The sequence below is a fragment of the Schistocerca piceifrons genome, chromosome 3 (assembly GCF_021461385.2).
Source record: "Schistocerca piceifrons isolate TAMUIC-IGC-003096 chromosome 3, iqSchPice1.1, whole genome shotgun sequence".
Taxonomy (NCBI): domain Eukaryota; kingdom Metazoa; phylum Arthropoda; class Insecta; order Orthoptera; family Acrididae; genus Schistocerca; species Schistocerca piceifrons.
Genome location: NC_060140.1, coordinates 730,260,490 through 730,285,955, shown reverse-complemented (window position 1 = coordinate 730,285,955; position 25,466 = coordinate 730,260,490).

Here is a 25,466-nt window from a genome sequence, read left to right as displayed (position 1 = left end):
AGGTGTTGGACGCTTGGTGCAGGGACTTCAACATAACGAATGTACATATTGCACAGAAGAAATCGGAAAGACCAGTTGTCCATAGTGCTCCGCCAGCCGCGATGCATAGGGGGCAACACCAGAGGCTGCCATATAATAGGCAATCTAGAGTGGCGTCACAAATTGTGTGGTCAGTCCCTCCTAGATGGCGCTCATTGCAGGAACTACTTTGTGCTTTCACTCCACCCAAATAGGCCATTCATCCGCCAATAGTTACGTCTACCATGACAGACAGTGCTGCAACGCAGAAATATTTCACTCTCCGCCAAATAGTTCACAGGACTCATACGCGACTGCTCGCGGGCACTCAGCCAGGTCCCGTAGTTATCGCCTAGTTCTCGACAGCTACAGTTTAGTCGAAGTTCCTCTGTCAAGTTGTTTCCTGCAACTGACCTACAGTGTTAGCCGGTTTTAATCATTTCACAGTTTATGCCAAGTGTCCAGCAATTGTCAGAGTGGAAGTCAAAGTGATTTCCATTGGGGGACTGAACATAATTCTCTCCGTACTCAACCACATTTAGATTAGTCAGTAACCATCTACATTGTAAGTTAGCTTGGTTGCAGTACCTTACGTCAGAGCCACACATTCTATGGAAGCCAAAGGTTAATGTATCTTGATTTACCTTATTTAAATAAATGTATTTACTTTGTCATGTCATGCCTAATGATTGTTTGGAGATACTGTCCTGCGAAGAGTTTGTTGGCAGCGTGAAAACAGGCCACTTCCATTTAGCTACAGATATCTCTGGCTACGTTTATGTTGGGGAATCTACCTTTGGTAAACACAACGTAAACTGTGACGAGAAAAAGTCTTACCAATTTTACGTACTGATGACAAGAAAAGACCAACCAATAACATAAATTAATGAAGAAGAAAACCCGCCATATGTGGTGACAAAAATTAAAGAGGATTTAAGAAAAGATTTCCGGCAGTGCACACAATTGGCAACCAAATATTGAGTGAATGTATTTAATATTTTTGTGGCAACACTAACTTGATCGTGAACTTTTCAATTGATTTCTGGTCTGTGTGCGAACTACTGACCCCAGTTCCTCTTTAGGTAGACTTAAGTGAATACTGGATATGTTTCTGAGCTATATTTTTCAGAGATAGCCCAAGAAGAATTGTTGCGGACGATGTTAGTGCTTCTTCAACAACTCACCGATACGGATGAGCTATCTATGGCGCGGTTAGCTGAAACAGAAGCTAATCTAGGAAAACTTGAGGCCTGGTCGAATTACATCTCCAAGTTCCAACAACATTTCATCACACTTAAAAAAACTCGTCATGTTCAACACAATGATTTAGTTATTGCTAATTGGGGCGCAGATGTCTTACTAAGGGTAAGAAAAAGAGACAGAGAGAGAGAGAGAGAGAGAGAGAGAGGAAACTATAGTGAAACTATATCCAGAAGTCGACCGACTAACTCTGTCCTATTCAGAAATCAAAGATACACCAGAATCGTATTTTGGTGTTCAAATATACAGCGTGATTATAATTACAGCTAAACTCTCAAACTGCTGCAGAAATAACACCACTGGTGAGAATGATGCCAGATTGCAACGGAATGTTATCGGAGATGGAGGAAAACGTATGGCAGAAGAAAAATAAATAGTTACAAAATGCAGCAATAGATAGCGCTGTAAGCATTCTAATTTAATAGTGGTCGACTACAAATGACAAATGAATAACCCAACAATGGCACATGTGTACGTTTGAAGTTAAGCAAACTGTATTGCTCAGTGTGCTTGAGTGTACAGGTGTGATACTGTTATTTACGTAAGCCCATCCACCACGGCAAGATCATATCACATAGATGGGAAGAAGCGGTTTTTAATTCTCCTGATGTCAAAAACCGCATAAAAAGCATCACTCACATCGGTTTTTAACTGTCCTGAGGCCAAAAACCGTATAAAAAGCATCAATCACATAGATTTTTAATCTTCCTGTGCCAAAAACCGCAAAAAGCATGAGTCAAAATCAAATCGGATTATTAATTTCCGTGTGACTGGCGCAAAACACGTTCAATATGCTGTCCACTGTTTTCTGCAAGCTTAAATCGAGGAACAGCTGATCGAAGTGTTTCCGGAGTCACGTTCAGAGTGTATTGCGCAATGCGTGCCTTTAATGCAGCAGAGTTTGCAATCGGAACTCTGAACAACATCTTTCACATAGCCCCACATCCAGAAGTCACACGCATTCAGATCAGGTGATCTGAACAGCCAGGTTGTAGGGAAATGGCGGCTTATAATTCTAACATTTCCTAAATGGCGCTTCAGCAGCTGCTTATCTGGATTTGTAATGTGCGATGGTGCGCCTTCTTGCGTACAAATGATCCCATCCACACGTCCATGCTGTTGGAGAGCTGGAATGACGTGGTTACGCAAAAGAGCGCTTACCAGTGACGGTACAGGTAACAGGAGCGGAAGCACTCTCTTCGAAAAAATATTGCCTTATGAAAAATGATTCCGTGGGCCCGCACCACACAGTGACCTTTTCAGAATGAAATGGTACTGGTTGATCTGCGTGTGGATTTTCCATTGCCAATATTCGACAATTCTCTGTATTGACATATCCTGTCCGATGGAAGTGGGCTTCATCTGTCCACGGCCAATCATTGTCCACTTCCATGCGAGGAAGAAATTCTAAAGCAAAGTTCTCTCTTGCTGGCAGGTCAGCAGGAAGGAACTCGTGCACTTGGGTAATTTTGAATGGATAGCAAAGAATGATGTTTCGTAGGATTGTAAGCAGCGGACTCACGGGTATGTCGAGTGTTCGGACGATTCTCCGTGGACTATAAGTTTGCACATCACCACTCGTCTCCTCCTGCATTGCTGTGGCCACATTTCCACTGACGTCGAATCAATTCGTTTCCTCCCTTTACCAGGTTGCACACCAAAAGAACCGGTCTTTCAGAATTTTCTAATCATTTTCTCCAGACCCACGGCAGTAAACGGACCAAAACCTTTTTTCAAGCCCTTCAGTGTCCGGAACTTCTGCAGAGCGACGTGTGCACAGTCATCATTCTTGTAATACAGCTTTACAAGCAGAGCGCGACCCTGTATTGAGACAGTCATGGCGAATGTCGCAGACGCGAAAGGAGGAAAAGCCGTGTGTCCCGCTTGTTTATACCAACTTCAGTGACAGGTTCAAAATGGTTCAAATGGCTCTGAGCACTATGGGACTTAACAGCTAAGGTCATCAGTCCCCTATGACTTAGAACTACTTAAACCTAACTAACCTAAGGACATCAACACATCTTTGCCCGAGGCAGGATTCGAACCTGCTACCGTAGCAGTCACGCGGTTCCAGACTGAAGCGCCTAGAACCGCTCGGCCACTCCAGCCGGCGTAAGACAACTGTTTTCATTTACTTATTCTGGCACATACACAGCCACCTATTGATCAATTTTCACACTACTTTTTTTGCTTCTGTCATATGTTTTCCCCCTTCTCAGATAACATTCCGTTGCAATTTGACGTCATTCTGACCATTGGTGTTATTTATACAGCGTTTTGAAAGTTTAACTTTAATTATAACCACTCTGTATGTTGCAGCCTCCAGTCATAAGCAATTGTAAAAAGTCATATGTAGTGTCCCTCACTGGAGATACGCTGATGAGGCACTCTCCCGGCAATAAGTTAAAGAAATACACTTAGTTTCGCTAACTCATCTTTGCAAGACTGTCATTAGTTGACCGTAAAACGTGCGGTAGCGTTCTCGCTTTCCGCGCGCGGGTTCCCGGGTTTGATTCCCGGTGGGGTCAGGGATTTTCTCTGCCTCGTGATGACTGGGTGTTGTGTGATGTCCTTAGGTTAGTTAGGTTTAAGTAGTTCTAAGTTCTAGGGGACTGATGACCATAGATGTTAAGTCCCATAGTGCTCAGAGCAATTTGAACCATTTGACCGTAACATATGCAAACAGGCTGTTTATGTTTTCTTATTGGCAACGTTACGTAGCGCTCTGTATGAAAATCACTGGCTGTGCTGTGTGCAGTCTGTGGCTAGTTTGCATTGTTGTCTGCCATTGTAGTGTTGGGCAGCGGCAGCTGGATGTGAATAGCGCGTAGCGTTGCGCAGTTGGAGGTGAGCCGCCAGCAGTGGTGGATGTGGGGAGAGAGATGGCGGAGTTTTGAAATTTGTAAGACTGGATGTCATGAACTGCTATGTATATTATGAGTTTTCAACACTATTAAGGTAAATACATTGTTTGTTCTCTATTAAAATCTTTCATTTGCTAACTATGCCTATCAGTAGTTATTGCCTTCCGTAGTTTGAATCTTTTATTTAGCTGGCAGTAGTGGCGATCGCTGTATTGCAGTAGTTCGAGTAACGAGGATTTTTGTGAGGTAAGTGATTTGTGAAAGGTATAGGTGAATGTTAGTCAGGGCCATTCTTTTGTAGGGATTATTGAAAGTCAGATTGCGTTGCGCTAAAAATATTGTGTGTCAGTTTAAGCACAGTCTTGTATAATTGTTCAAAGGGGACGTTGCATATGTCGACCCTTAGCCGAGGATACCTCACTGGAATCTTCTGATTTTTTCTTATAGTTTGTGTAATTAGTGTAGCTATTGTTCATTGCTAGCGCGTAATTATAGAGAGAATTTCATTTGTAGTTGCAGTCTTTCATTGTTGTACAGTAAAACAGGTGTGGCACGCATGTAGATTTGCACCAAGTATTTCGCAGCTGCAATTAACTAGATATTATTTTCATTGCTATGTTAATGTGTTCTCTTATTTTTGCTCTCCAAAATGTGTTTTTCTGTGTTGTCGTGTGAAATATTGTGACAATAATGGCGTGTGAAAAACGTTATACTAGGCTCCAAAGTAAACTGAGAAATGACAGTGAAGACGAAAGCAGTGTGTTAGCGCCACCATGTAATGAATTAACTAATATTCAAAGTAGTAATTTGGTAACTGTGCATAGGGAAATGGAGCGGGCGTCAAATAATGGTGTAGACAGTGAAACAGGTAGTGAACAGGGAAGCATTATCGATCGATCGGTCGGCAACAGCTCGCCTCGGGAATCGGGAATGACAGAATACAATATTGTAAATACTGTTGACTCAGGTTTTGGGTTCTCACCGTTTTCTCAAATGAGTCAAGACACATTTTCCGCTTGTCAAAATGTGAATGTTGCTGGTGCAAATTCACTGCTGAAAAGCACTGAGGAACATGTTTCAGACACCAGTGCATTGTTATTACAATTAATGTAACAAATGGGACAAAAGCTTCAAAAGTTAGACACAATGGAACAACACCAGAGACAAACACAGCAACAGTTAGACACAATGGAACAAAATCAGAGACAAACACAGCAAAAGCTTCAAAAGTTAGACACAATGGAACAAAATCTTCGGAAGTTAGACGCCACGCTTGAACAAACACGTGAAGATTTAACTACTGAGTTACATAATATTGAATGGAAATGTCAAAAAGTCTGTAATGACGTAAAAACACAAATTTGTGAGCATTTTCAACCTATTTTTTCGCGGCATGAAAATGCATTACAGAATCACGAAGCAGCCATAAAAGAACTGCAAATTATTGTTCATGAAGATCATGAGACCTTGCAAGCTAAAATTGACTCAGTTGCATCTACCGATTTGGTTACACAACTTGCAAAAACTCAGGAAAACTTAAAGGACACAGTAGATACTCTGAAAATTGGTTCAGAAAGACACATGGAGGAAATTGGTTCATTATCAGAGAAAGTAGTTGAACTTTCGGATCAGCTAAATAATTTATCTACGAAGGTAGGTGATAATCTGAACGACACAAAACCGGTAGTCTTTAATGACACAGAAGAGTGCGAACAAATTAGGAAATTCAAACAAAATCAGAATCAAATTAATAAGCAACACCAAAGAGAAATCCGAGAAGTACAAGATCAGCTGACGCAGGTAATACAAGAATTACGTATTTCAGAGGACACTCGCGCCCCAATACGGGAAGAGGGACATAGAAATACGGAACAGCCACAAAATAATAACACAGGGCACTTCGGAAGTTATGAAGGAAATTGGCAATGTGCACCGAATTTTGAGATGGAACCGCCGACACGACGTAACAATGACCGACATGTGACTCGCCGACATGATGATTTTGACATAAGCTGTTCATTACTACACGTAAATTCAAAACATTTAAGAATTCTGGCAACGACATTCATCCACAAGCGTGGCTCCATCAATTCTCTCATTGTTTTCCTCCCAACTGGTCATTAGAGCACAGATTAGAATTTATGTGTGGCTATTTAGAGAATGAACCAGCTGTAAGAATGCGATCGGTCATTCACGATTGTCACAGTGAAGGAGAATTTTATCATGCTTTCCTCTCAGCATATTGGTCTCAAGCTACACAAGACCGAGTAAAACATAGCATCATAATGATGAAACATTTCGAACAATCTGAATTTTCCAGTCTTGTGAAATATTTTGAAGACATGTTGCACAAGAATCAGTACCTGTCAGACCCATACAGCCCCTCAGAACTCATCCGCATTTGCTTAATCAAATTGCCTGAACATTTACGACATATTATTTTGGCAGGACGTTGCAAAGACGACATTGAAGCTTTTCAGGGACTCTTACAAGAATTAGAAATTGACACTGACAATCACGGAACGCGAAAACAGGAACACAACAATTACAGGTCACATCCGTCGCAATTCCGCGATGAAAGAAATAATAACTGGATGCGACAAAGCTATTATCACAACACAAATCGTGACCAAAACAGGCACCACCCGTATGACAACCGCTGGCAGAGTAGTAATAATTACAGGGAAAGATCACCTCTCCACGGTAATGACTATCACAGAGACAATCAGAGAAACAGACAATATGGGAACCAAAATAAATATTATCAGGGGAGACAGAATAACTTTAGACGCAACGGTCCAGCGCGCAGTTACGATTCAGGGAGAAATTCTCCACCACGTGACCGACAAGAAAGAAGCTATGTAATCTACCAACATGATGACAGACGATATGATCGTAACGACAGACCTGAATTGCATCAGAACTGGCGGGATTCAAACAGAGCAGGGCCCTCTCGACAAGGTGCATTTGTAGAAGTTAGGTCTCCAAGTCCCAATAACGACGCACGCCAACAAAGAGACAATAGGCAATGACTCATACCGCTGGCAGCCACAAAACGTACGTATGAAACTGACGACGCAGCTGCCGTAGCTAGTAATTACGTAAAAATGGAAGATATTAGGGACATGTTACTCCAGGAACACGACGTAAAACATAACAACATTGCATATCCTGTGATTCACACTACAGTAAATGACGTAAAATTTACTGCAGTACTTGACTCTGGCAGTCCCATTTCAGTAATTAGTGAAACAGTCTTTAGCAAATGCAACAAAACGAACGATTGCCCCACACTTCCGTTACGTAAGATTAAATTACAGGATGCAATTGTTGCAAAAAGTGTAGACGTACGCCAACAATCCAACTTAGAATTCTTTTGTCAAAGCCACAGCTTCTCTATGAACTTTCTTATTGTTCCATTATTGTCGACGGAAATTATACTGGGAGTAGACTTTTTGAATGAATACAAAGCAATCTTAAACTTTCACGATGCTGAAATAAGTTTAGAGAAAGAAGGTAAGTCAACAGCTTTGAAATTTGAAGATTGACTCTCAAACCATGACGAGGAAGTTAATCGGCTAAACCTTCTGTTAGACAACAGTTCGGAATTTTCTACGGAAGTAGACACTAACAACCACTCTGCAAGTACTGACAGGGATGATATCGACGACACATTTGATACTAATGAGTTAATTCAAAATAAAATTCGAACAATTGAGAATTGTAATGACACTGATAGGCAGGACCTTTTTGAGATTTTACAAGCACATTCCACAGTTTTTACTCACAAAATCAAGGGATTTCAATACCAATTTCGTGTTCGTGAGCATACTAAATTTTGTGTTAGACCATACGTAATTCCAGCACATTATAGGGACCGTGTAAGAACAGAAATACAATCTATGCTTGACGAGGGCATTATTGAGCCTGCAGTAAGCTCATACAACAATCCATTACATGTTGCTGAGAAAAAAAAAATGGATCGATCAGGCTTGTCTTAGATTCGAGACAAATCAATACTATCATTATTCCTGAAACAGACAGGCCGCAAACGTTGGAAGAACTTCTTCAAAATTTTAATGGTGTAAAAGTGTTGTCTTCCATTGATCTCAGATCCAGTTTTTATCAGATCGAACTTCATCCAGAATGTAGAAAATACACAGCTTTCCTTTGTTTCGGCGTTTGTTATCAGTTTCGGAAACTTCCTTTTGGTTTGAACACTTCTTCGGTGGCATTCATTCTCGGGCTAAATTCCATATTACCTGAGTTCTTAAAACGTCACATCACCTTATATGTGGACGATATTCTAATAGCAGAAGCTTCATGGGAACAACATAATCGCATCCTCAACAGTTTGTTACGTATTTTTGCAGAATCTGGAATTACAGTTAACTTGGAAAAGCCTGAATTCGGTAGGTCAAAGCTGAGGTTTTTGGGACATATTATTTCTTCTGAAGGCATTCAGCCGGATCCTGAAAAGTTAGAAGCAATCAGAGCCATTCCAGTTCCATCCACAAAAAAACAAGTCCACAGTTTTGTAGGTCTGGTAAATTTGTACCGTCGTTTTCTGAATATGCAAATTATTGTTACACCAAAACTTTGTTCTCTCACTGGAAAAAATACTATTTGGAACTGGGACGAACAATCACAGTTGGAATTCAATTCTTTGAAAGAAGCGTTACTTAACGCGCCAATACTAGCTCATCCAGATCTGTCACAAGATTTCTGCCTTAGCACGGATTCTTCTAAAGTCGGTCTTGGTGCCCATTTATTTCAAGAAGCCATAGAAAATGACACTACCGTTCAGAAAACCATTGCTTTTGCTAGCCGAGTGCTAACAAAATCTGAAAAAAATTATTCCGTTACTGAATTAGAAGCTTTAGCTATCGTTTGGGCATTTAACAAATTCCGTTTCTTTCTTTCTGGTAAGCACGTAAAAGTATACAGTGATCATCGTGCATTACAATTTCTTATGTCTTCAAAATTAAATCATGACAGGTTAAAACGTTGGGCATTGTTCCTGCAAGAATTCCACTTCACATTTCTAGTATGCATTGTCAGACTTAGAAACTGTTACCATGCAACAATGTTTGAAGTTAAATATCCAATCAAGAACCAAGAGAACTTATTTAAACAGAAATTACGAATGCATTGTTATAGTGAACAGACATCACAGTGTTATTGTGTGTGTACATTCTTGCTTGTTAGTTGCACGATTATGTAATGACTATAAGGCTTACATACTTAGAACATTTACCAGTACTGCTAATGAGATTTTAATGCAACATTTTGGTTTACTTGAAAATACATTCTGGATTTAAAGTACTTTCTGTGAGATACCATATGACACAGTGGTTAGTTTATGTGACAGCTACACGATTTTATCACGACGCTACTAATGAGTGACAATATACAATGTTGCTTTTGCAGTGTTTCTGTTTTATTTCTGCACAGTTTTTCTGTATTATTCTGGAAAGTAAAACATGTTTTAGTAGTAACTTTTGTGGTATACCTACAATGAGACAGCCTTTTTCATAGCACAACAATACGGTACATTACAGTACTTTCTTGATCACGGTAAGGTACGTAATAACTACGGTATCCATACGCAAAGCATTTCACTTTCGTTTATGATGGGGTAAGTATATTGACTTCAGCAGAACTTTGCTTACAGAGGACGATAACTACGACACTTCCACAGAATTATCTTACAGCAAGACGCACATTTAGCGCTACAGGACACGCATTTGAGAGAGTAATTTTGTACTTAAGCCATTTATTTTTCAAGATTTTTGAATTACAAAGAAAGTTTTCCATGATACATTTCATTCCATTGCTGTAATCTGTAACACCTGAGGGTATAATTACATTAATCCTCAGGGGGGTACACGCTTTGTTTGTGTACCATGTGTTTGGCAAGCACAAGGAGCCCTAGCTAATATGGTATTTGCTTATACAACTTTACACATCGGTACCATATTTCTCTAACACACAAATTACACAGCTATTTGATCATTTAACTGAGAGACAAACATTTTTTTGTACTACATCAGTGACACATGTTTACACAATTACACAGTTGGATAATTTCATACTTATGAAATTGTATTTTGTCTATACTTTGTGAACTGTTTGTATTTTTTCGGAACCATTGTGATACTATTAGAGCTCTGAATAATGTATTTGGTATGGGATCATGAGTTTTAAAGTATGTTGGAGGTAGATTACACTGTTGAAATGAGCAGAGGTTTTTATTTAGGTTTTGACGTTATTGCAGAAAGCTTCGACGTTTTTGAGATTTGACTGAGGTGTTATGATGTTATTATTACGATGACTACGTGTATTGTGCTGTTGTGGTATGTTTATGATCAATAAGCTGATGCTATATGAGTTATTTGATTATGCCACATATCTGTTATGATGAAATATTGAAGAAGTGTCGACGAATAAGGTAAGAAATAATGAGTAGTGGTTAGGGACTCTGGTTTGTGAAAAAGATTGTTGGAAACCAAGAATCGTACTTTAAGAGTTATGAAATGTATGTAAATGCGTGAATGTATTACAATGCCGACAAAAATTTTTTGGACACTGTTATATCAATAGGATTTTGTTTCTACAGATTTGTAACGCAAATTCTAGACCTGTGAAATTTTGTATATGAGACTGTCACTGTAGTGCAAACTGGTGTCGTAAATATTTCGGTAAGAAAGCCAAGTGACCTTGACGTAATGCGTCTTGAGCGACCAGCTGTGTCAGATGCCTGGAGAAAAAGCCATTAGTGTGTGCCTTTTCAGAGGCACAGGTAGAAAAAAAAAGAGGCCATTATCCTCGCTATTGACATTTCTTTGTAGAAAGCATCGCAAATACGACACGCTCAAACTTGAAAACATATAATTATACTGTGGAGCTTTTAATTTATGATATTTACTAAAATGCCTAATGAAATGATGAGAAACATTTTACGTCTATTGTCTTTCTAGTTGAGAGATTGCTCATTTTGTCTAATATCTAGTTTCTAGCTGCACTGCAGCATTGGTTAAAATAAAATTTAATAGATGTACTAATATAGATATTTTATGCCTACAGATCCAGTAAATAATCACTTTATGATGTACTTAAAAAAAAACGAAGGAGCACAAAAAACATTTCACAGGAATTACATACAGAATTTTCTTTTCAAGTATTTGGTAATTTCTTTTGTAGAATAAGTTGTGGTGCACCACTTTAATTACATAGACATTAAGATGTGAATATACATTTCGCTTGTCTGCATTGTTGTCTTTAGTGTAATATTTTTTCTGCTTGACCTATATCATGTTCAGATATAAGTTACTGCATTTGCTGCTGCTCTTTGCCAGGCATAGTGCTACTAAATTTCACTTTGTATTACTCTGTTAAGCTAGTTTTACTACTGATTACTACTTTTTCTTGTTGCTGCACATTGGCTTATATTAGCTGTAATATTGCATTTGCTTTGCTAATTTATGCTGCTTGCTTTGCCATTTGTATTTTTTATCATTGCTGTTTGTGTTAATTGTTTTGTGCTGCTGCATTGCCTCGTTCCTTAGTTTAGCATCTGAGCTCAGTAGATTTAAGTTAGCTTAAGAGGGGGTAGACTATATAAGAAACTAACTATGATGAATTGGAAGAAATGCATTGAGAAGCTATAAGAAAATGGTTTGGCCAAAAAAAAAAGGTAGTGTACAGTGGAGAAAAACTATTTTTGAAAGAGGATGTGAACAAAATACAGAAAGCAGGCTTAGATAGGCCTTTTGGGAATAACGATGAACGAATTGCATGGAGATGCAAAATACTGCAGTAAAACAAACCCTGGCCTTTCCTCTTGTGTCATCCCTCTAAGTGTTTGTGTACCCTTGTGTATTTGTGTTTTTCCTGTCTTTATGTGTTTAGCTGATATGAGTTACATTGTAGAATTTTTCTAATACTACGTTATTTACTTTGTAAAGATGTTTAGACATTATTTATCTGTTCTGTTTTGTTGCTCATATGTGAAGTTGATGTTTCAAAAGTTATTCTGATCTTTTATGTATTTATTTATGTCATAATTCCTGTAACACTGATGTATATGTTATTTCGATTCTTTTGTAAAGCCTGTACTACAAATGTTATCTGTATTGTTTTGTACCTTTGAAATATGTGAGGAGTAGGGACTGTTAGTGTTTGCACGTGTGTTAATAATTCAGCAAGGGACTGGATAACAGCATTGCTGGTTCTAAGGACAATTTCAAAAACTTTGTGAGTGCACAAGTGGTGGTTTATGGACTTGCTACATTGACCTCAAGACTCTTCGATGGTGATTGTGCACCTGCACAGTTGCAACAGATGGCTGCTGGCCGTCTCTACAAGGACTACAGTGGGTCTGCATCTTTGATGGCTCACCATTACCATTATTTCCACAAGGACTGCAGTGGGTCTGCACCTCTGGTGGCCCACCAATACCCTAATCTCTACCAGGGCTACAGTGGATCTACTCTGTGATGACCTATGTACCAATATTCTTCAAAACTTTGACTGACTCTGCGGTGGGTTTGCTCTGTTGTGGCCCATTACCTGTCTGCATGTCAAGAGTCAGCACTGTCTTTTCGTTGGAAGGACAACACTACTTCTTCAAGACTGCATGGAAATCCACTACTTCCGTGTGCATTTTCTTCTACTGTTCAGACTTTGAGAAAAACACTGCTATTTTACTGTGATGAACGATCAGGACTGTCTTAATGGACTGTGAGAAAATTTTAGCTTTTGACCAACATTGTATCAATAAGTGTGTGCCTTTGATTTCTTTGTTATTGTAATTATGAAAAATTTTATCAAATCATTATTGACCACTGCCCAAAACAATTTGTAAAATTTTTTGTGGGGAGCATGGGGGCTATGTAAGTAGGCTGTTTATGTTTTCTTATTGGCAACGTTACGTAGCGCTGTGTATGAAAATCACTGGCTCTGCTGTGTGCAGTCTGTGGCTAGTTTGCATTGTTGTCTGCCATTGTAGTGTTGGGCAGCGGCAGCTGGATGTGAACAGCGCGTAGCGTTGCGCAGTTGGAGGTGAGCCGCCAGCAGTGGTGGATGTGGGGAGAGAGATGGCGGAGTTTTGAAATTTGTAAGACTGGATGTCATGAGCTGCTATGTATATTATGAGTTTTCAACACTATTAAGGTAAATACATTGTTTGTTCTCTATTAAAATCTTTCATTTGCTAACTATGCCTATCAGTAGGTAGTGCCTTCCGTAGTTTGAATCTTTTATTTAGCTGGCAGTAGTGGCGCTCGCTGTATTGCAGTAGTTCGAGTAACGAAGATTTTTGTGAGGTAAGTGATTTGTGAAAGGTATAGGTGAATGTTAGTCAAGGCCATTCTTTTGTAGGGATTATTGAAAGTCAGATTGCGTTGCGCTAAAAATATTGTGTGTCAGTTTAAGCACAGTCTTGTATAATTGTTCAAAGGGGACGTTTCACATAGTTGCACCTGGCAATGAGAGCGCTTCGGTCGGCTCGTGTGTTTACCTGTGCGCATCAAGTCCCTGTAAGCTGTTTTAACGACAACTTTCTCGTGAAGCTATACAGATTTCCATAGTGTATATAGCAGTCGAAGAAATGGAAATGACATTTGTTTATTGTAATATCACCGCGTGGTCTTAGTAGCTACCACGGGAGGCTAAGTGCACTAATACCGTGGGTGGGTAGTAGACAGACACAGTTATCTGTTGACGTACTCTAGGGCGCAGACGACTCCGCGTTTACGCTGCAGAGGCAGTCAGCAAGGACACGATATCAGCGTGGCTGCACTACCGAGTCACTGGGCATTCAAAGATCACGACGGAATCTCCATTCCGTAAAAAGCTTCTCTACTGCGAGATTAAAGTCTCGTGCACGCTGTGTTAGCCGCAAATGCGAAAATAATTTCTTCCGAGACGCACAGCCCTTTTACTGTAAAATGTCAGGCCATAGATCGAAAGTGTGTAACACTAATCAAATGAGATACACAGACGTATGAAACTGATTCAGAATAATGTTTCAAAGGGCGTTCACAACGAGCATGCACAAAAAAAAAACCACAACCAAAACATGAACGCGATCCTTTCAGTGTGTCAGTTAGAGTTCACAAAGTGTCATGAAATTTCATAACTGACAAGGATTCGTCAATTTCTGTAATTAATCAACACACATACAAGAATTAGGTTCGCCAAAATTAAACGAATTTAAGAGTTGACTACTTAGTTACAGCGACAGGGCAGGTTGTTGCGGATACTGCAAGCAGTCAAGTAATCGAACAAGCCATATTGACAGTTGCCGATTCTTAAGAGCAACAATTTGCTGATACTTGGCCTCGTTAATGAACTTGGTTTCATTATTCATGAAGGCGCGGATTAGAATCATAATGACATTCCGATAGGACTGAAGAAACGGTTACAAAAATATGATAATATTTTCTCTGAAGCAACAAATAGCATTAAAGATTATAAGCCACACATTATGCTGTAGCCGATAGCTGTGCCGGAATTTTTGCAAAGCACAGAACGTTCCCTTTGCGTTAAAGAATAAAGTCAAACGGGAATTTGGTAGCACTCAACAGAATGGTACTATACAATTCATAACCAATAGTCAATTGGCAACGCCAATCGTGGTAGAAGAGAAACTAACGGCTCTTTACGGATCTGTGGCGACTTCAAAGCAACCGTAAACGTGCAATACATCCTTGATTATTATCTTGTTCAAAAACCATCAAAGCTGAGGCCTAATTTAGTGGGTAGTGTATACTTTGCAAAACATGATATGAAGGAAGTCTGTTTACAAATACCTTTGGATGATGACGCACGAAGATTCATGATTATGAAGTCTCCGTTCGCTCTATACTGATTCAACAAGCTATAATCGGGAATTGCCAGTGCTCCGAGTATGTTCCAGCATTACTTAGAACAAATGCTTCGTCAAGCTATGAAGAAACCAGAACGACATCATTGTCTCAACAAGGGCTCCAGATACACTGTTACGTACTGTTGAAACTGCCTTCAAGAGGCCGGCCAGTGTGGCCGAGCGGTTCTAGGCGCTTCAGTTTGGAGCCGCGCGACGGCTACGGTCGCAGGTTCGAATCCTCCCTCGGGCATGGATGTGTGTGATGTCCTTAGTTAGGCTTAAGTAGTTCGAAGTTCTAGGGAACTGATGACCTCAGATGTTAAGTACCATAGTGCTCAGAGCCATTTGAATCATTTTTTGCCTTCAAGCGGCACGTTTAAAATGTTGTAAAGGCAAGTGCGTGTTCTCCCAGCGTGAAGTGCAACACTTATAACACGTTGTCTGCTCATAGCATCGAGCTAACATCACAACATACTGAAACGCTAAAAGTACTTCCAGTTCCAAAACAGCTCAAGCAGTTACGTGCGGCTTATCGCACACGTTGCATGCGTAAGTGAACTACTTTACAAATTACTACACAAAGGTATAAAATGTAATTCGAGCAGTGAGTGCCAGCGTGCAATCCGGAACTGAAAACAAATTTTGCTTGATGTCTAATATCTAACAATGCATTATCCACACAAAAGTTAATAATTGCAGCAGAATGTGGAATCAGTGCTGTATTATCGCATTCGCAGCATGGTTTTGGAATGGCCAACAGCATTAGTTAATCAAGGGAACTACAGTTAAAAGTTTCATCAATATATTTATGGCCCAAAATTCATTCTTTTTACAGACCACAAGCCTTACAGGCCACCTGTCCTTGTATATTCGTAAACTAACAAATTTCAGAATCATTATATTCGTAATGAACAGCCATTTAGAGACAAATTTAGTGGTTCTGGGGAATACGAGATTAATTGCAGTAAATGAGATGCAGCATACATTAGACAAACAGGTAGGATCTTTTAGAAGAGATTCCGCGAATTTCTATTGAACAAGAAAGGTCAGGTCATAAACTACACTGTACCTGCCGAGCACTTGAAAGCTAGTCGTCATCATCATCCTCTGACATTAAATAATTTAAGTGTATTTCATTTTGCAAAAAAAGGAGAAAAATTGAACTTACTCGAAGAGATAGAAATTTCTCCACATTTAACTGGCAATGATGGAAGACTTGTGAATTATCGGTTGGTCAGTTCTAAAATCTAATTAATTTACTCCCAGTTTTTTTCCTTATTTTGCACAGTCTACTGTTACCATTTTAACATTCTGATTACTTTCACGCATATAGCTATTTTGGTTATACAGTATTTTATGTACGACCATTTGCCACCTTTGGCGATCCTTTATTATTTATATTCCAACATTTGATTCTACAGCATTTCCTTTTCTTTATGATCTTGTAATTTGTAAGCATTTTGAATTCTTATCCTACTCACTATCATACATCGTCAGTTAAGGGGCTACCTAGTTAACTTTTACTTATTGCCTGCAGCTACTTTTTATAGTCTAACACCTAGACTAGTGCGCCTGCTGTTGACGAACTGCCAAACTATGGAGGGAAACAGAGTTTTCCTCTGCACTCTCTTTTCCATGCGGCTGTCTGTTACATCGCTTACTCACATGCTCTCCAGTTTCATTCGATATACGTTTGGCTCTACGCTGCGTCTCACTTGGCGTCTATGACTACTTCAAGGTAATTTCCGTTACTTTATTTGCCTGTGCCTTCCCCCTTCGACTCATTTACTTTTATCTTTATAAATTTATAAATTTTTCCCCAATTTTTATCTTTATAAATTTCTTTTGTTACAATGTTTATCGTTGAAGGGTCCTTCCTGTAGATGGTTATTATCGAGGTACTAACTAACCGCCCTACCAGACGGTGACACACGCTACTTTCATGGACTTTCGTAAGTGTTAATTTGATCTTTTAATTTTTTAAATACCTTTTAAAACTAACTATGTTCTTTAACTTCTAATTTTACATATTTACATACTTGCTTTTCCCTTTCTTTTAGAAAAATCCGACGAAGCCTTGTTGTTGTGGTCTTCAGTCCTGAGACTGGTTTGATGCAGCTCTCCATGCTACTCTATCCTGTGCAAGCTTCTTCATCTCCCAGTACCTACTGCAGCCCACATCCTTCTGAATCTGCTTAGTGTATTCATCTCTTGGTCTCCCTCTACGATTTTTACCCTCCACGTGGCCCTCGAATACTAAATTGGTGATCCCTCGATGTCTCAGAACATGTCCTACCAACCGATCCCTTCTTCCAGTCAAGTTGTGCCACAAGCTCCTCTTCTCCCCAATTCTATTCAATACCTATCTAATCTTCAGCATTCTTCTGTAGCACCACATTTCGAAAGCTTCTATTCTCTTCTTGTCTAAGCTATTTATCGTCCATGTTTCACTTCAATACATGGCTACACTCCATACAAACACTTTCAGGAACGACTTCCTGACATTTAAATCTATACTCGATGTTAACAAATTTTTCTTCTTCAGAAACGCTTTCCTTGCCATTGCCAGTCTACATTTTATATCCTCTCCCCTTTTACCATCATCAGTTATTTTGCTCCCCAAATAGCAAAACTCCTTTACTACTTTAAGTGTCTCATTTCCCAATCTAATTCCCTCGGCATCACCCGACTTAATTCGACTACATTCCATTATCCTCGTTTTGCTTTTGTTGATGTTCATCTTATACCCTCCTTTGAAGATACTGTCCATTCCGTTCAACTGCTCTTCCAAGTCCTTTGCAGTCTCTGACAGAATTACAATGTCATCGGCGAACGTCAAAGTTTTTATTTCTTCTCCATGAATTTTAATACCTACTCCGAACTTTTCTTTTGTTTCCTTTATTGCTTGCTCAATATACAGATTGAATAACATCGGGGAGAGGCTACAACCCTGTCTCACTCCCTTCCCAACCACTGCTTCCCTTTCATGTCCCTCGACTCTTATAACTGCCATCTGCTTTCTGTACAAATTGTAAATAGCCTTTCGCTCTCTGTATTTTACCCCTGCCACCTTCAGAATTTGAAAGAGAGTATTCCAATCAATGTTGTCAAAAGCTTTCTCTAAGTCTACAAATGCTAGAAACGTAGGTTTGCTATTCCTTAATCTTTCTTCTAAGATAAGTCGTAGGGTCAGTATTGCCTCACGTGTTTCAACATTTCTACGGAATCCAAACTGCTCTTCTGCGAGGTCGGCTTCTATCAGTTTTTCCATTCGTCTGTAAAGAATTCACGTTAGTATTTTGCAGCTGTGACTTATTAAACTGATAGTCGGTAATTTTCACATCTGTGAACACCTGCTTTCTTTGGGATTGGGATTATTATATTCTTCTTGAAGTCTGAGGGTATTTCGCCTGTCTCATACATCTTGCTCACCAGATGGTTGAGTTTTGTCAGGACTGGCTCTTCCAAGGCTGTCAGTAGTTCTAATGGAATGCTGTCTACTCCGGGGGCCTTGTTTCGACTCAGGTATTTCAGTGCTCTGTCAAACTCTTCACGCAATATCATATCTTCTATTTCATCTTCATCTACATCCTCTTCCATTTCCATAATACTGTCCTCAAGAACATCGCCCTTGTATAGACCCTCTAAATACTCCTTCCACCTTTCTGCTTTCCCTTCTTTGCTTAGAACTGGGTTTTCATCAAAGCTCTTGATATTCATACAGGTGGTTCTCCTTTCTCCAAAGATCTCTTTAATTTCCTGTAGGTAGTATCTACCTTACCCCTAGTGAGATAAGCCTCTACATCCTTACATTTGTCCTCTAGCCATCCTTGCTTAGTCATTTTGCACTTCCTGTCGATCTCATTTTTGAGACGGTTCTATTCATTTTTGCCTGCTTCATTTACTACTTTTTTATATTTTCTCCTTTCATCAATTAAATTCAATATTTCTTCTGTTACTCAAGGGTTGCTACTAGCCCTCGTCTTTATACCGATTTGATCCTCTGCTGCCTTCACTATTTCATCCCTCAAAGCTACCCATTCTTCTTCTACTGTATTTCTTTCCCCCATTCCTGCCAATTGTTCCCTTACGCTCCCCCTGAAACTCTGTACAACCTCTGGTTCTTTCAGTTTATCCAGTAAAAAAGCATTATTTGTAATAAAAATAACTTTCTAATCGAGCCTGTCCATTTATATAATACATGAAGATATGATTTGAACACGGGTTCCGAAACTTCGTAAGTATGCTCTTAGCCACTGTGCTACTAGCTCTCTTGGTTCTACGATGCAAGGGTTGACTGATGAAGTTACGTCGAAAGTGTGTCATTTTCTCGAAAACTATTAGGTATTGGCTCCTGAGCTGTAATAGGGCTCCCTTTAGTTTAATCCCTATTTCACCGTGCCAAGTTTTGACTGTATCAGAGATTGACCTATGGTGGCTTCCCTTTGTAGGACGTATAACAATGATGAGAAGAGTCTCTTTACGTCAGAACAGTCTGTACAAGACATTGTATTTATTATACTTTAAGTTCACAGAAAACGTCCCTACGACGTCTAAAGTTCATTCATAGGACACCACAGCCTCATTAGAGTTGACCATTGCTTCAGTCTGGCCACCGTAATGTATAACATGTTGACTCATTCAACACAAAATTAACGTGAATTAACAATCATTAACGTTCGCGCCTGCTTTCTACACACCGATGTGTGATTGTGCACACCGTATTCGACTGTCACTCACTCTACCCACTCCGACAAGCTACCACATACCAAATCGGCAGGAACCAACACCACCTACAGTCAAATAGCAGGCATCTCCGCACCACCTGTGTACTCTGGATGAGCAACTTAAATGAGTACACTACACTGGCGTTCGGCTGAAATCGACCGATTAAATATGGTGTGAATATGTACTATTAGACTACGAGTTCACATTCACATTGTAAGGGATTCACCACCCTGCTGAAGGAAATTTAATTTCGATGTATTGCTCACGTGCTGCCTGCAACAGAAAATATCTTTGCTGCGAGAGAGTCGCAGATCAGAGCAGTCTCGGCAGCAGTTGCAGTCGCTCGCTGCTACAGGGCAGTTGTAGTCTGTCGCTGGTACAGTGCACTGTTGTAAGGTAAATTTTATTATTTTTATTGGCATGTGCGTAATTAAGTCACTTATCTGAGATGTTAATATGAATCTGTTTCAATCTTTTCGTGATTCGACAGCAATAGTTGACCCAGATTTTTAATATTGAATTTTTCATATAAAGGATTGCAGATCTTTATCAATAATGTAAAGGATTTTCAGAATACAGTTTTTACCAGTCTACAAAAAAAGGAAGGAATAATTTTGCCTTAAGTCATTACCTGTCCCGATCCAGTCATTTATTTAAATGTAAATATTTCAGAAATTTTCACATGCAAAGCGCATGAAAGTTCTGCTGATACTGCTTTAATCTCGTTGTGTAACTGTGTTGTGTTTTTTGAACATTGTTTAGCAGCTGTGTTGATTTCATCTCTAAGTAACTTTGTTGTAGCTTCGTGTGTGTTGCTATTTCTTGTGTAACAGATCGGATTTCCTCTCTACTATTCCTGGCACAGGCCTTAATTTCCTCACGTAATAGTTTTTTAGTTTCATTGCATTGCACAGCAACGGCTGTAATCTGTTCAGTAAGCTGTTCAATAGAGGTGTCAAGTTTTTCATTAATCTGTTTGAAATTTTCATTGGTTTGTTTGATCTACCTGTTGTGTTTTTCATCCGACTGTTTGAAATTTTCATTAAGTTGTTTGTTCAGTTCATTAAGTTTTAGCAATATTGCCTTAACTTGACCAACGTCAAAATTAGCGACTGTTTTTTATGCTGTGTGATGGTGTATCTGCATTTGATACTTGTTCTCTAACCATTTAGTCATTGTCTGATTCATGAAAAGGTCTTCTGATTGGTTGTGCACTGTTGGTCACTACATCGGAACCAAATAAATCTGACGTATTTTGAATAAATCGCTCGTTTTCATTAGTAACATATACCTGCTCACTGTGTAAATTCTGCACATCCCATGCGTGAAACTGGGCAGCGTTCGTTGTAGTGGAACGCGCCACGTCATCAATTATTGTTACATTTACTGTGGACGTAATTAAATCTGTTTGCTCATCGTTTGAATTTGAAATGTTACTGGTTGTTGACACGCACTGATTGTCTAAGGATGAAGAATTAGAGTTGTGAGACTGAATATCTCTAGTATTATCAGTTAAACTACTCAAATCGTCGTTTTCATTCATTGCACTTCGCGATATGCTGTTTGCAGTTTTTTCTGGCATTTTCATAGGTCAAAGGTGGACACAAAATCAAACAAGGACAATGCGGACACAGTTTGGTGTAAGTACAATGACAAAAAGGGCAATAAATTGCCGGTGGTCTGTGAAAAAATACGACAAATTAGTAAATGAGTTGCGCCAGATTCAAACTACACTTATCACTGGATAAGTAAGAGCAGATATATAGCTGACTACTACTCAGGAAATTCTCAAAATTACGATCCTGGCCGGATATCGCCAAGTGTAACCTTCCCATATAAAATAATAAAAATGATATTTTTTTAAATATCTTAACTCATGAAAACTGATAAATTTTGACGTAACCAGCGCTATGCCGTGGCCCTGTGAAATCAATTTGAATAAACTGAAAAATTCTTACCTCACGATGGTGCGGCCGAATAACGCTATCTATATATCTGCTCGTGAATGGCACAGCTTAGTGCAATGCTGGCCTATCTACTAATACTGGACAACATTTGTCCGAGATCTAAATTATTAGAAAAACTGACTTTGCTTATTGACACAGCTCCACAGCTGGTCGTCTGGTTACTAAAGAACACATGACCACGATCTGCGAAAATTTCTGAAACATTTAAATTTAAATAAATGACTGGATCGGGACAGGTAATGAGTTACGGCAAAATTATTCCTTCCTTTTTTGTAGACTGGTAAAAATTATATTCTGAAAATCCTTTACATTATTGATAAAGATCTGAAATCCAATGTATGAAAAATGGAATATTACAAATCTGGGTCAACTAGTGCTGACGAATCACGAAACGATTGAAACAAATTCACATTAACATCTCAGACAAGTGACTTAACTACTCGCATGCCAATAAAAATAATAAAATATACCTTACAACAGTGCACTGTACCAGTGACAGACTACAACTGCCTTGTAGCAGCGAGCGACTGCAACTGCTGCCGAAACTGCTCTGACCTGCGACTCTCTCGCAGCAAAGATATTTTCTGTCGCAAGCAGCGCGTTTTTTTTGCAGTGATTAGGTCCGGAGGGGAGGCTGTAATGAATATCGTACTAAAAAACCCGACCGGCGTGTGAGCGTGAGAGTACGGGGTTTGTAAACGAAACGTTTTTAAGTTTTTGCTAAATATCTAAAAACTACGGCCTCTGGTCAAATTGTTTCCCTAAACATTATCATACTACATTAAATTTCTTACAGAAAAGTCCCTGTAATTCTTCTGGAGGACTAATGGTTTCCACATTGCAGGGGATGGAAACTATGCAGATTATTAAAAATTGTGTTTTAACGGTATAAAATTAATGTACATTGCTAAATAACGTGGGTTAAAAACACATATTAAATAAATGTAACTCCATCTTCTGGTAGAGTATGGGGCTACGACTGTTCGATGGTCGTAAAAACAATACCAATCGCCGTTATATAGGTTTATTTCTAGGCAACCAGTTTCGACATTACACTACGTCATCTTCAGGCCAAAACTGCTCCAATCCAGTAATCTTCGTGTTAAGAATATAGTAGTGCCTTTAACTGGTCTCGTAATAGCTATTACGGGCATACGTGCTCGTTGGACAACTGCTGACTGTTGGTGTCTAGTCACGTCGCCCATAACAAAGAGACTGTATTAAGTGTGGTGGCAACAACCCGCGGGGCAGTTTACCGCTGTGCTCAGCTGTCCTCACCCCACAGCTCACTAGCGAATCTGTTATTATTGTGCCCTACTTGTCGACTTCGCATGGCAGACGGTCAGCGCTGTCAACGCAATACGCCGCAGTGGCTTCCATGCAACTTTCAGCCACTTACGTTAAAGATTTAATATTTTTTAGCTAGAACACTGGATAGTTCCAGTACACTGCCATCCCCCATGGAGAAGACCCGGTCCCTTAAGTCTTACTCCGACTGCACAGTTAATCCAACTAGTTTGTTCCTAGTTATTACATAATAACTATATTACGCCGAAGAGCCATACTGAAGAACCAAAGAAAGATCGCGCAGGGCACCCGCGAGCACGCAAAAGTGCCGCAACACGACGTGGCATAGACTCGACTAATGTCTGAAGTAGTGCTGGAGAGAACTGACACCATGAATCCTCCAGGGCTGTCCATAAATCTGTAAGAGTACGAGGGGGTGGATATCTCTTCTGAACAACACGTTGGAAGGTATCCCAAATATGCTCAATAATGTTCATGTCTGGGGAGTTTGGTGGCAGTGAAAGTGTTTAAACTCAGAAGAATGTTCCTGGAGACACTGAGCGGTCCTAGACATGTGGGTGTCGCATTTACTTGCTGGAATTCCCCAAGTCCACAATGGGCATGAGTGGATGCTGGTGATCGGGCAGATGTTTACGTACATGTCACTTGTATCATGGGTCCCACATCCCTCCAACTGCACCCCCGCCTCCCCCCACCCACACCATTATAGAGCCTCCATCAGCTTGAACATTCCCCTGTTTGTAACACCTATTTTCCACTTATTTTGTATCTGTATCGATATTTCTATGTCAGTTTGTAGTGTTGCTTATGTAGAATGTTGTCTCTGTCTTGGAAATTCTTTGACTGTCTGCATGTTTCAGTTATGTGAATTTATTGAACGATGTTGTTTAAAATGTGCTTGTGGATTTAAATAACTACTGTAATGGTTGTTATACAATGTACAGTAAATGATTTGGTCTATAATTAGGGAACGTAGGGTTGAATGTAAAAGATGTGGGGAAGCCCCACAGCTACGGAAGTAGCCTGGCGGAATGGAAAAGGTGTGGTTGGCGCCCAAGTGGCAACTCACCCTGTATGACCGGTAAGGAGTCTGGGCCGAGCAGTGTTGTGGTTAACATCTCGCTGGCAGTAGCGGATCACTGTGGTTCATATTCTCGGAGTTTTGAGGCCAGAGGAGCTAAAGAGCAATATTTATGGGCCTCGATGCTGCATTTGGTGATACTATTATCATGGTATACTATTATCACGGCATAGTTTTTGGACCTACAAAAATATAATTCCGACACCAGGAAGATCTGTAACAGGGCAAGGCAACAGTATTGCCATGACTGCATCGCCGTCATGTTAACAGCTACTGAAAATTACACCAGCAGTACCATCAGCCTTCCACCAAATTGTGTCTATCTGACACTCCGTAAATGGATTTGTGAAATTTGGTTAATTTTAACCATACTGGTGTTGCTAAAAGCTCTATTTACACCCGTAATTATCCTAAATCACAAACCTGGACAGGAAACCTGTCCTGGTGAATTTAATTCCGAGTGTACTAATTTTTAATGGTTCAAATGGCTCTGAGCACTATGGGTCTTAACTTCTAAGGTCATCAGTCCCCTAGAACTTAGAACTACTTAAACCTAACTAACCTAAGGACATCACACACATCCATGCCCGAGGCAGGATTCGAAGCTGCGACCGTAGCGGCCACGCGGTTCCAGACTGTAGCGCCTTTAACCGCTTGGCCTCACCGGCCGGCTAATTTTTAATGGAAAGAATTATTTGTCAGGTCATTTATTCATTCATTTCCGTGTCCGGTCAGCATTTTCAAAAAATAGCAGCTGCGATAGCTTTGTCATTTACTTCGTGGACATCTTCTATTGTGAAATTTCCTGGTAGATTAAAACTGTATGCCGGACCGAGACTCGAACTCGGCACCTTTGCCTTCGCGGGCAAATGCTCTACTAAGTGAGCTACCCAGCAGGTACTGACGGAATTAAAGCTGTGAGGACGGATCGTGAGTCGGGCATGGGTAGTTCAGTTGGTAGAGCAATTGCCCATGAAAGGCAATGATCCCGCGCTCGAGTCTCGGTCCGGCACACAGTTTTAATCTGCCAGGAAGTTTCATACCGGCGTACACTCCGCTGCAGAGCGAAAATTTCATTCTGGAAATCTTTTATTGTGTGCAGGTTGTGCAGGAGGGAGCATACATATAAGTGGCTTGGGTCTTCTTCAGCCCCGCAGTCGGAACAGGTATCTGTGCTCGCTGGAAGGATTCCCCTTTTCTTCAGGTTGGTCTTGCATCGTGGGACGCACACTCTTAGCCGGTGGAGGGACCTCCATACAGACTATTGTAGGTTAGGTTAGGAGCTAGTTCTTCTTTTGGTGATAAGTTTGCTGGCAGTGAGCTGTTCCATATTGCAAGACGAATTGCCTCTGGTGCAGATTCCAGTGGCA